This window comes from Heliangelus exortis, chromosome 6, assembly GCF_036169615.1.
Source record: "Heliangelus exortis chromosome 6, bHelExo1.hap1, whole genome shotgun sequence".
Classification (NCBI taxonomy): domain Eukaryota; kingdom Metazoa; phylum Chordata; class Aves; order Apodiformes; family Trochilidae; genus Heliangelus; species Heliangelus exortis.
The window spans coordinates 14,606,795-14,618,948 of NC_092427.1; the positions used below are offsets into that span (position 1 = coordinate 14,606,795).

Sequence of the window (12,154 nt, forward strand, 5' to 3'; positions counted from 1 at the left end):
ATCATTTTGCTTTCCCTCTTGTCCCAGAAAGAAAATAAGAGCAGCCATAGCCTCACTCCTCATTCCCCTTTACATATAGTAAGTCACAGTCAGCTTACCATGTGCATGAACAGGCTGGGAGGGAGCAGGCTTTTCCTCCCATGCCTACCAGCCCAAGCTCTGAGATTTACTATTAATTCAAACCAAGGGTAAAGATAAAAGGATTTTCATTTGACAGCAACAGATTTTTACTGCCACTTATATTAAAAGCAAAATGAAACTAAATAAGGGTGATGGGAGAGCCTAACCTGTTAAAACAGGACACTAACAGTAAGGATGTGGTTACTTACATACAAATAAAAATCCCTCAAACGACTTTCAGAAGTGACAAAGATGCTGTAGCATAAACACCTTTAAAGTTGCTCTCACAAAACCAAAAAGAACAGCTCAGCTCAAGTGAGAGTCTGGCCCAACACCATAGCAATAAGAAGCTGGATGTGGAAATGGGGAATAGAAGTTGTTTAAACTGCACTGAAATCTGAGTGGAAGCAAAGATCTAGCTTAAAAATATGTATTTTTTGTTGCAAGAGAAAATTAATGCATCTTTATTATTTCTATGAAGAATTGCCTTCCACATGAAAACAGGCACACTGGCAGGTTGGTAAAACATGCAATACATGTCCAGGGTGCAAGAGCTACTTTCTTTAAGGCAGTTCTACAGCACGTTTACAAAAACAAACAGATAAAACTTCAGTTCTCTGGATGTTTTGCAAGCATCATCTCTCATCACCTTTGCACATGGCAAGTCAGTTAAGCAGAAAGGTTCTCTTAATGTACATAACCACAGGCTCAAACCAACTACCTTCTCTCCCACGGAGGGCATTTAGAAGAGAGTCTTGAGCCAGTGAGCAGTGTGGGGCCCCTGGTGTGCATATAGCACTGACCCAAACCCTGATGTTCCACGATTTTTTATATGGAGATTTTAGCCCCTTGACTGTTCTCAACATTTGAGGTTGTTTTTCCCATTTCCCTCCACTCAGTTTTCCAGTTTTTAGCTTTTAGCATCATTCAAGTCTAAATTAAGTCACGATACAGCAGGAGAGGTGCTGTGACAGTACTGAAAAGCAATTTTTCTTCTCACTGATTTGACACCACAGCTCAGTCTTTGCAGTCACGTTGTGCAGCTCTCACACACTGACATGCAGCTCAGTGTCTGTCTACCCATAGGCTATCCAAGCACCTTTAAACCAGGTTCCTTTTAATGACTCCTGCTACTTTAGGTGATTCAGTCTTGTTATGTTACTCTCATTCCTTTGGGCAATTTCGCATTACACCTGCCCCATAAAATAGGTAGAACCCATGTACTAATCTTGTATCCTAGCATTAATTCAAGGGTTGGTTCTTGGCTACAACCAACAATATACGTGCTTTTTTCTTCCTCAGATGTATCTATGTTCCCATCCAATGACTCACTCCCAAACACTGATAGATATTATCATCTTTCCTCCAGGTCTAATGCATTTTGCAGCAGACCTTTTTCCCTTCTATAAATGCTTATCTCACTTTATGAAAGTTTGTTGTTTTTTAAAAAAACCAAAACAAACAGTGATTTTATGTATCTTTTCCTTTTCTTGACAGATTTTATCAGTTAAAAAGAAAGCAAACATTTTCCCCTTTTCTAATCCTTACTCTTGCTCCCCTATTTATTGTTAATAGGAACATGGAGATGTCCTGCTTTTTACCACCCAAACTTCTGAAAATAAAAACTAACCAAGTGTCATTTAGACACACTTTCAATTTTTTTCTCATCTACTTTTTATACTTCTGTCAAGAGTTTCAGAGAGCCAGAATATACATGAAAGAGAATGTAAAATTAAGAAGTTGAGTGCTAGCTACTGGTCCTCTTAAGCTGAAGGCCACTGCTCCAGCCCAGGCACCACCCCATTGATTCAGCCATACTTGACACTAGGTCACATTTGGCCTTACTTCCACTTTACTCTCACCTCAGGGCACATCCTTCTCTTGAAAATCTCAGATTGCTAGTATTTCCCCTGTCTCTGTGCTTTTGCTCTCTCTCTAGTCCACCCATGCAGAACTTAGTATCAAATGCACCTATTTGTGAGGACAGGTTTGAAAGAAAAACAGGTAAAAGCAGCACAGTCTCAGGGACAGTAAGGGGGCAGCAGCATGCAGAAAGATGGAGAAAAGGAAGCAGCTTAAGATGACACATCTTGGGGGCAGATGTGGTTCAAGAGCAATGTGAAACCACTGCTCCACTGGGAGTTGCTGGATCAGTTCAAACTCTTGGTCTGACAAAGATAAGATTTTATCCAAAGGCAAATGGATGGAAATTTGGACCAAGTGCTCTAGCAGCAGGTGTGCACAGCAGGAAACAGGGCAGCGGGATAACACTTTGGAAGTGGTGACTTCTTCCACCAGACCAAATCCAGAGCTGGAAGCAGACACCTACCTCAAGAAGTGTTGGGGGATTAAGAATATTAAGATCTTAAGCCAGAGTTTTCAGACTCCAAATGCTTCAGCTTTGGCACCTTAAGCAGGTGGCCTGATACCAGAGATGCTGAAAACTCACAGCTTCACCAGAAGACACATGGGCTCTGTCAGGATCATCCTGACCACTCAGCCTTGGTTTGTCAAATCTGGGGTTCATGGGCTGCATGTGTCTACCACTCTATGATGTAACTGCACAAGAGACAGACCCTTGAGTACACAGCTGTGAGGTGTGCTTGTGCAACCAAGCCATGTTGGCCACATGTGGTTGTATGCCTCATTCATAACTATCTGGGCATTTTTTTTTCCTCATGTTGCTCTTATTTGAAGCAAGCAGGTAAAAACACTGAATTCTCCAGAGTTCGGGCTTTTCAGCAAAACAGAGACTGGGGAGTAGTTGTATCTATCAACAATATGAAAACAGAGAAGCAAGAATTGTCAAACAGTCTCCAAGAAAGTGGGTAAATTTCCACCCTACCTTCTGTCTGACCCTGCTTTAAGCAGATACCAAATCAGAGACCAAAAAACGTGGGCACAACTGCAGAGCTGGACAGTAGCTGCATTGTAGGTCTGTCGTTAATAAGGCCAAAATGGCATCATGTAGTTCAGCTGGCATCAGTCTGACATTCCAGGCAACAGGACTTCAGCAACATCAATGTCCATTGCTTGTGTCGGCATTTAGCATAGCTTAATTAAACCCTATCTATAGCCAGCAGTAACACTAGTAAGAGGAACACATTGCATAAATAGTGCTGTTTGCACATATCCCCCTTCTCAAGTCCTCTGCCTCCTCCTCTGCAACACTCATTTTAAATGCTGATACATTTGCAAGAAGTATTTTTACGCAGGCTCTAATGCAAAATGAAGCAACCAAATCTGGACAAAGCAGAAAAGGCATTTGGGACCATGAGAGAGCTGGAGAAAGAGATAAAGAAGCAGGTGTGTGCTAGGAGAGAGAGGAGCAGAAGAACTCTTGTAGGGCAGGACAATGTGAGAGAGGGAATCCACAAGGGGCAGGCTGGATGCAGAGCCCTTAAGAAGTTAGGAAAGCTCCTGTACAGGTTCATGATCACCTTGCTGAAGAAGGATGGAAGTTTCTCAAATGCAGGACAGATAAGGAACATGTTACACGTATGATGGGGTTAAAGGAAAAGACAGAGATTTGGAGCAGATGTTGGGCCTCCCCAAGCCCAAGAGGGTGATAGCTGCAAGGGATCAGACCTGAGGAAAAGATTTAGGAACAGTGCCTTCCATAGCTAGGGTGGGTTGCAGAGCATCCTTGTCCCATCAGAGCAGAAATATGGAACAACAATGATGACTGGCTCTTGCTGATTCTTCCTAAAGAGCTCTGGAACAGCTCTTCTTTCCACCTGAGAAGACTGCCTCTACTTCAGAAGAGCTGAATGATGAGTAACAGCAAATTTGAGAACTGGGCTTGATGGGCCAAGTTCTCCTGCTGTGAGTGGATGCAAACCTCCTAGCTTCTTTGCCTGAGTACCTGCCAAGAATCTGGCCCACATTCTCTTCGGAGACAAAAAGCACCACAATGGACTCCTCAACAAGCCTCATCAAAAACTAAGGGCTCAACTGGAGATTTAGAACTGACAGCTTAGAAGACATTCTAGCTAAAACCACTCCAGCTCTGAGCTGCTCACCTTCATCCAGCACAACACAGCTCTTTTCACCTACTACACCTGTGGCCCCATCATAAGGGCATCCATCCTGATAATGAACACTTCCTCCCTGAATCATTTATGTTCACTGAAGGTCAGGAAACAAGGAGAACAAAAGCCTCCAGCTTGGCAAGAAGTTCTAGTCTAGCTACTGACTCTTATACCTATTCAGGAAGAAGTCCCAGATAAGTCCATGAGCAATTGGATGTGGGTATCACTACAGGGCTCTATGATCAACTAATGACATCACCCCTCTGACTTTCTCTGACAAAACCTCCACTACCAGCCCTGCACATACAGCTGCTCTTTCTCGCCAAAGAAAACCAATCTCTTTTTCCTAGTTCTTCAGACTGTGCATTTTCAAAAAAATTTTGCTGTCCAAACATAGTCTTGCATGCTTGCCTACAAAACCATCCTTGCCAAACCTCTGCAAACATATCTGAAAACCCTTTTAAGTCTTCTGGAATACAGAATCTTACTGAAACAAAAGTATCTTAATGAACTGAGACTGTCCAATAATTACATTGGAATTGTTCCAGGGTAGGGAATGGTCTTTTTTTGTAATATATATAATATAATCACACTTCATATAACAACAAATCATCACATTGCCTCTATGCCTGATGAAGGAAACATTATCAGAGTATGCACATTCTTTCAGTGGCTCAAGCTGATTAACACACAGCTAGGCTTGGTTTTTTGCAATGTCTGTTCAGTCTCATCAGTCAGAAAACAGAAAAAACCCTGGTATTCTCCTACTGTAGAAGTCTGTTCTATATGCAGAATAGTCATTTCACTTTTCAGCTGTGGAATCTATCTATAGCTTAAGGAACATTTTAATGTAGAACCCAAGTTCTACATCTGAACAGAGAAACTTTTTCTGAGCACAGAACTCACAGAACTTGTCCTTAGCCCTCACCAGAATTTTTCCGAAATAGATATCTAAAGGAACCCTTGAAACATACTGCCCACTGCCACAAAAAATAAATTCCTTTTCCTGATCTCTTGTGTCAGAATCAACATTTGGACCAGAGGGGTCAAGTTCCACAGATAGGGGGCTGGGGGGGAAACAAAGTATCTCCCTGAGACAACAGTGGACAGACTGAAAATTCAAAATTAATGAGCTAAACACTCGAATTCCAGGAAAGGAATTTCCTGCATTTTTAAAATATACCATTTTTTCCCCTCAAGTTTTAGCATTTTCTTTCCCCCACAATGGCTGAGGAAATAGGAATGAAAATAAGGTTGGTGATTCTACTTACACTCCTGGAGCTGATGAGATCAAAATATTTACTATAACTTATACAAATAGGTAACACTACCTTCAAGAAAACTAGAGAGCTACAGGATTAGCAATTCTGTCAAGGAAAAAAATGCAGAGATCAACATTTTATTCAAATCTCAGTCTCTATAACTTATTTGGTGTATGTTCACCTCTGATGCTGGCACCATTCCAAGTAATGGGATATAATTGCTTATTCATTCTGCAAATACTTTCAAACTCAGCTCAACATTGTTGTTTCTACCCTGATAAAACGTGCAATCAAGCCAAGAAGCATGAAGTAAAAAACAAAAAACCACCCACACCACTAAACAGTTAGCCATGCTTTCAAACACTGTAGTTACTGTACAAGTGAAGTTCCCTTTCTGTCCCTGATGGCAAACAAGCACAGCAGATCTAACACAGTTTCAAAGCACAGTCTTAGCAATGGTTCAGTGAAAAATGTTTGTACTTCAGATATACCAACTTCTAATCTGCCTCCTGAAAAGGTGACTTTGAAAAGAATTGAGAAGTGCAGTTCTTTGAGCAAGTTTAACAAAAAGTTCTAAACTTACTTAAAATACAAACCAAACATGATGAATGAATAATGACACAAAATAAACAAACAAATTATCATTTCAGAGCAGGTTACCAGCTTCCCAAACCTGCAGACTTTGATATCTGTGTATCATCAAGAGATTAAATGCAGCCCATGGTTTTCACAGAGGGATTAGTGGTTGTTAAGTACTGCTTTCCTCCTTGGTAAAGTTTTCACTCTCCACCCTGCCTGGCAGACTATGTATTAAGAACAAACTGCCACCCAGACTTCTCCTTTCTTCTAAAGAGAGAGACAAAAGAAAGACAATACTGTCTGGCTTTTATGACTTTAACTCTTCCCCTCTGGTAATGCCGACTTTCAAAAACTTTAACCTGCCAGCCACAGGTCTGAGCAAGTTTATTTCAGCACAGCCTAAATAGAAGAAAAACCCATGTTATACATGTGCACTTGCAGAGGTGTGAGCAAACACAGTATCTACTCTTCATTTCATAAGGCTGCTTCATGGGGATTCTGTGAGACCTCTGTCTGGGTCTGTGTTATGCTCCAAGACTGGCTTCCATGATTTTCTCAAAATATAACTACTATCCTAACTCTTACTGAATGCAAGCACCCAGCATAATCAAAGAGAAACTTAGAAAAAAGGAAAAAAAAAAAAAAAAAAAAAAAGGCAAAAGAAGTAATTAAGCAACTGTTCAACCTGCTTGGACAGTTTCTATTCTCATTTACCAGAGCTGTTCTTTCAGATCACAGAATATAACCCTAAAGAGAGGTACTTTCTGAGTACCAGCTAAGAGACAAAACTATGCAAGTAAGTTGGAATTAAAAAAATGTAACTTAAAAGAAAATTATTTTCTGATAATACCTGTATTTCAATTTTTTTCCAGGGATGAGGGACAAGGACCTGCTCTGTGGTACTTGCCATATCTGTGAAGAACCCCCTGTGAACCCCTTCTCATGAAAGATGCCCCCTTTTAGCTCAGCAGCATGGATATTAGAATGATACAGGTTTGCTGGCACTCACACATGCAATGCTGCAGGTGTTGGAGAAAAGTAAACATACGTTCCCTCAAGGGAAGTCTAAAAAGCAGACTGACATGAAAATGCACCCTGATTTTGTATTCCACCTGTCAGCAGCTCTCTAGGGAAGCTTTATTTGTATTTTAATATTTATTCCCATCTCATTGCAGAGTCTCCTGGTGAACCCCACAGCAGTAACAGCTGACCTGCACACCCTGATTTTGCCAGGGAGATGAGTTCAACTGCATCCAGGTGAAGAATACAGGGCTACAAAATGTGTTCTGCTTGGGCAAATCAAGCCTGATTTCTGAGTGATAATGTCAAGTCCACATCAGAGCACTTCTGGGAAGAAATTTTGATCCCTGCATGTACAGGTAGACAGCCAGGACTGTAAAATAATCCTTGCAAAGTTCCAGAATTCACACACCAGGGAGCTCAGGTGTCTGGTCACCATCACAACAGTGAGGAAAAAACAGCCACTGCAATACCCATCAACCTAAGCTACCTTCTTGTCACTCCAAAATTTCTAAAATGAGAGCTTTATGACACATTTGAATTATTCCCAAAGACTCCAGTCTGGTTAGATGCTGAACACTTCAGACTGCATTCAGCTTTCCTGGATGGCTTGGCTGTCCATTTCATTTGCTGCTCACATTCCAAGAGCATTTGCGATGTTGCATAAAACATTTGTGCCTGGAAACACAAAACTCTGGTTAACAATCAGTATGCAAGATGAAGGGAGATGACAGAGGAGTTTGATGGCACCTCTCCTGATAGATGAGTTCTGTAACACTAACTCTATCCTGCCTAGGGCCTCAACAAAAGTATTCACTGAAAAGACATCTCACAGATCCTACTTTAAGGATGTCTCAAGAACTGCACTGAAGAGGACTGGCTGTAAGACTCAAACTTACAGGGAAGATAAAGTGATCAGGAACTGCTTTGGGCCTTTTCCAATCAGAAAATTTGTCCATGAAATTCTGCTGCTTAAAAAAAAAAAAAAAAAAAAAAAAAAAAAAAAAAAAAAAGACAAAAAACCAACCAACTATTGCCAACACCCAGACAGAGGGGCACCTTCAGCAGGGCACTGTAAGCACTCTGCCAGTCAAACCATTCCCTGGGCAAGGAAACATGTGGAGCCTGGTTTCCTATTTCACCTCCTCCCTGACCCATGTAGGTTATCTGATACCCAGTAATACAGTCTGAGCTCATACTGGAATCATCTGTACCTTACAGGGCATTAACTCAGATCTCTCTTCTCTATCCAGTGCCTGTTTTCCAGCAAACTTTAGGCACAACGTACCTTTGAGACTCTGCTCATCACCTGAGTCCTGCCTTATCAAGTAAGCAAGCTAACAGACATCAAGTAGGAAGTCCTTTGCTTGTCTTCTGAGAAGATCTTGAGGGAAGTTAAATTAAAAAATAGTATCATGCCAGATCGGCAAGAGAACATCTCTTACAGCTCTCCAGGCTTTTAGCACTTCACTGGCACAATGAGACAGCCTGCATAGGGTAGAATGGTTTGACAGCAAAGCCAAGCAAAAACATAGAAGTTTTGAAGATGCAGAATGATTCTGAAGGAAAACCAGTAAGAAACTTCCCTCTTCCCAAGAAGGTAGATGTGATACTTCTCAGCAAGAGATCTTTCTGCATCTTTTTCTTTTTTTAATATATATAAAGCCTCACTCTCCATTTCCAGTGGTTCTACAGATCAGACAGCCTCTGACAGCTGAATCCAGAAGACAGCTGTACTTAAATTTCACTTAAGGTTCTTGAGTGCTGCTCATTTGTATAGACTCCCACCTGCTTCAACAGGGCTGCGATTTTATTCTAGGTGTTCTCACCGGCCATGTTCCACCTACTGGACCATGTCTTATCAGAGAAAAAGTTCTATCAAGGCAAGCTCAAAATGCAAGCCATGCCTTCTGCAAACTGTGTTCCACATAAATCACAATCTGCTCAAGTCCAGCAGGGGATTACAAGGGGAAAGAAACAAAGCCTAAGGTTCTAGGAACAAAAAACATTCTTCCTGGATACAGCCTGTGCTGCTACAATTGTTACTGGAGACAAATTATTTGGGAAAAGTACTAGAACATCAGATTGCAGTGGTCTGTGAAAAGCAGGTCTCAGCCTTCCTTCTTGGGGCAGGTGTCCTTAGTTATTTCTCCTTACTGGGTTGCAAATTCATTAAAAAACCTTTGGTTTGGCTTAAAACTTTTTTTTTTTTTTTTTTTTTTTTTTTTTTTTTTTTTTTTTTTTGTGTTATTGTTGATATGGCAGGCAGGGAATAAGCATGAGTGATCCTGGCTACCAGCTATGGTCATACTCGCCCTGCAAGACCAGGAATACAGCCCAGCCTCCTTGGACTGTTCAGCCAGAGGAGCACAGAACTTTAACCTGACAGAAGGCTTAATCAGGGACTTTGCAAACACAGGTGTGGGTAAACACCAGTGGGGTAAAAGAAGCAAGCCAAGAACCAAAAGCAGAAATGACATCTCATGGAAACACGGCAAGTCAGTGACAGAGTCTACAACTTAAATGATACACTCTACTGCAAGAGAGTTGGGATGCTGAAATTTAACTTCAACAGGTCCTGGAAAAAAGCTTTTTCCTCTGGTTTGGGGCAGAGAAGGGGAAAAGGGGATGCGCTGGGTTGTTGATTTTTTTTTATATATATCAGAATGAAAACATGAAAAAATCTGCCAGCCTATTCATGTTTTTTTTGCCCTAGCTTTGAAATGAAAAGAGAGCAAGAGTCCACCAGTGCTATAGAATAAGAACCTCACGCTCTCAGTTGAAATCTTGAAAGGAAAAAAAAAAAAAAAGTTTTACTTTCCACACAAAAAAACCTCCAGAGGAAAAACCTCTCTTTACAATGTCAACTTTACAATTCATCTCCCCAGACATGCCTATTAATCTGTGTAGAATTTAAATCCACAGTCAGAGACCCTACAGCCAATGCTCTCTTTCAGTTCTGAATTTCTGCTTAATCTGCTAGGGGAAAATAAAGAGGTTGATTCTATGATGAGGACCCTCATGACCAGCCAAGCAATGAAACCCAAATCAATTTGCTCTCTGAATTCAATCCTGCCCTGAAATCTCACAGAGGAGTTACCCTCACAAAAGGATTGCATCCAGACAGAGACAGTGGTTTTATTTGTTCGAAGCAGAAACGTTCATGCATGTGCAGACTGACACACCTAGAAGACACTCTTCCAGCAAACTAAGAACTGTAGAAACTGGGGAGAATTTTAAAACTTTCAAAAGTATACAATAAAAATCGATCAAATAGCAGAAACAAAATTTTAACCAAGATGATTAATTACAGACATAAATAAAAAAAAATCAAAATCCTTACTAGCAAAGTTTAAAAGAGCTTTCAAACACTAGGCTCTCTGAAAGAGATCATGACATCAGGGGCATTATAATTTTACTCTATTTTAAGATGTTAAGAATTATTCAGAGTTCAGAGCTCAATGTCTTGGTCTAAAAAAATCCTTCAGCTAACTAAAGGATGATCAAAGCACTATTTCCATCCTAAATCACCTAATTGTTAGTTGCAAAAGAATGATATATTAGTCAGCAATGGTTGCCTGAGTCCTTTCTGTTAGGTGGGTTCTTCTGGACAGAGGCATAAACTTATTTGATGTATCTAACTAAACAACAGGCAAATTATTGCCAAGGAATGTACTTGAGGCCACCTTTGAATAGAGAGAAAGAGGTTAAAAGGGTCCCCAGTCCATCTGCAAACAGCACAGCCAACCATTCTACCCCATATTTCCTGCGGAATTGAGAAAGTGTCTTCCAAAAATAGCCAATATTTTGCTGAAAGGCTCAAAACAAACAGTACTTCTGTAGGAATATCTTACATACTTTACATAATAGCCATCTCAGAAGGGAAAAAAGGATGTGTACAGTGTTTCAGTGCAAATTTTGCATTGAACAAAAAGACATTATTCTTCGCTTAACACAAGGCTTAAATTCACCATGAGGGAAATTGCTGAAGTCAAAGCCTCAGGGCCCAAGTTGGGAGGGAGATACCACTCTGACAGGAAGAATTTTTATCCTAGATTCAAACCACAAGAGGATACATAAAAGGAACACTGTCAGCTTCTTTAAGCCTCAAAAAGGAAAGTTCAACCCCTCTTAGCATCCCTTCACCAAAATCTATTGAATTTTTAAGTGCTTGGTGTTTGTTGTATACCCAAATCTACTTCTGCACATTTCTGTTCACCTTTTTTTTTAATTATTTTTTTAAACACCTGGTCCTTATCTCCAAACACCTGGTTTACTCCTCCTGCTAAACATAGTATCACATATCACAGTTTAAAACAAAACACCACAAGACTGACACCAGTATAGTGTTATAACCACAGATGCCTTCCTATTTACTTCAGATTCATCTTTCCTCACAAGCTGAAAGTTCATTCACATGCTTGCCTCAGTGAGTCTGTCCCTTAGAGACAAGGGTAAAATACCTAACACTCTGCAAAAGAGGAATTGTTAAAGATGAAGCTGTAGCAGTATGAAGGGGACAGTCAGATGATCAAGCAAGTAATACCATTTTTTTTTCTTTCTTGAGACCCCAGAGAGCAAAGTTGTTTCATTTGTATTAGGAAAACAGTCAAAGAGCCTAGAATTTGTGTTAACTTATTAACAAGTGCTTTGTGTCTTGTTTTCCTTTTCTGTGTAGAGGGAAAGGGAGCTGTGCTTTTTCCTGTGTAAATGGACACGAATAAAAATTATTCTGGATCATGCAAATTACCTGCAATACACAACTAAACTCTCAATTATTGTTCTTGTTGTTCTCACATCCCAAATCACCACCAAGGAATAAGCAAGGAAGTGAACTGGATCACCAGTAGAGAGGAATTTGTGGAAAATTCTCTCCCTAGGAAAAGAACCTGTGTGTGTGTTCAGATAAGAAGCTGGGAAAGGGCCTGGCAGGCCACACTTGGCTCCAAGCAGCATCGGTAAATACAGTAACTTCATCAGCAGGCCAAGAAGCTCAGCCTTTACCATGTACCTTAATAAGAGCTAAAAATATGGTTGCCATCTGGTGGCTAACACAGAAGGAATTTAACATCTATGACAAGTTCAGGGTAGACTAGTCACCAGGAGACAAATTCCCTGTCCTGTCCCCTCCTGGAAGAGGCG

The 12,154-nt window shown here is 40.7% G+C and overlaps 1 protein-coding gene across 30 annotated transcripts in view; it reads right to left on the reverse strand.

Moving 5' to 3' along the window:
* Nucleotides 1-12,154, reverse strand: part of BIN1 (bridging integrator 1) — a 95,835-nt gene that overhangs the window by 82,204 nt on the left and 1,477 nt on the right. The window lies entirely within an intron of this gene.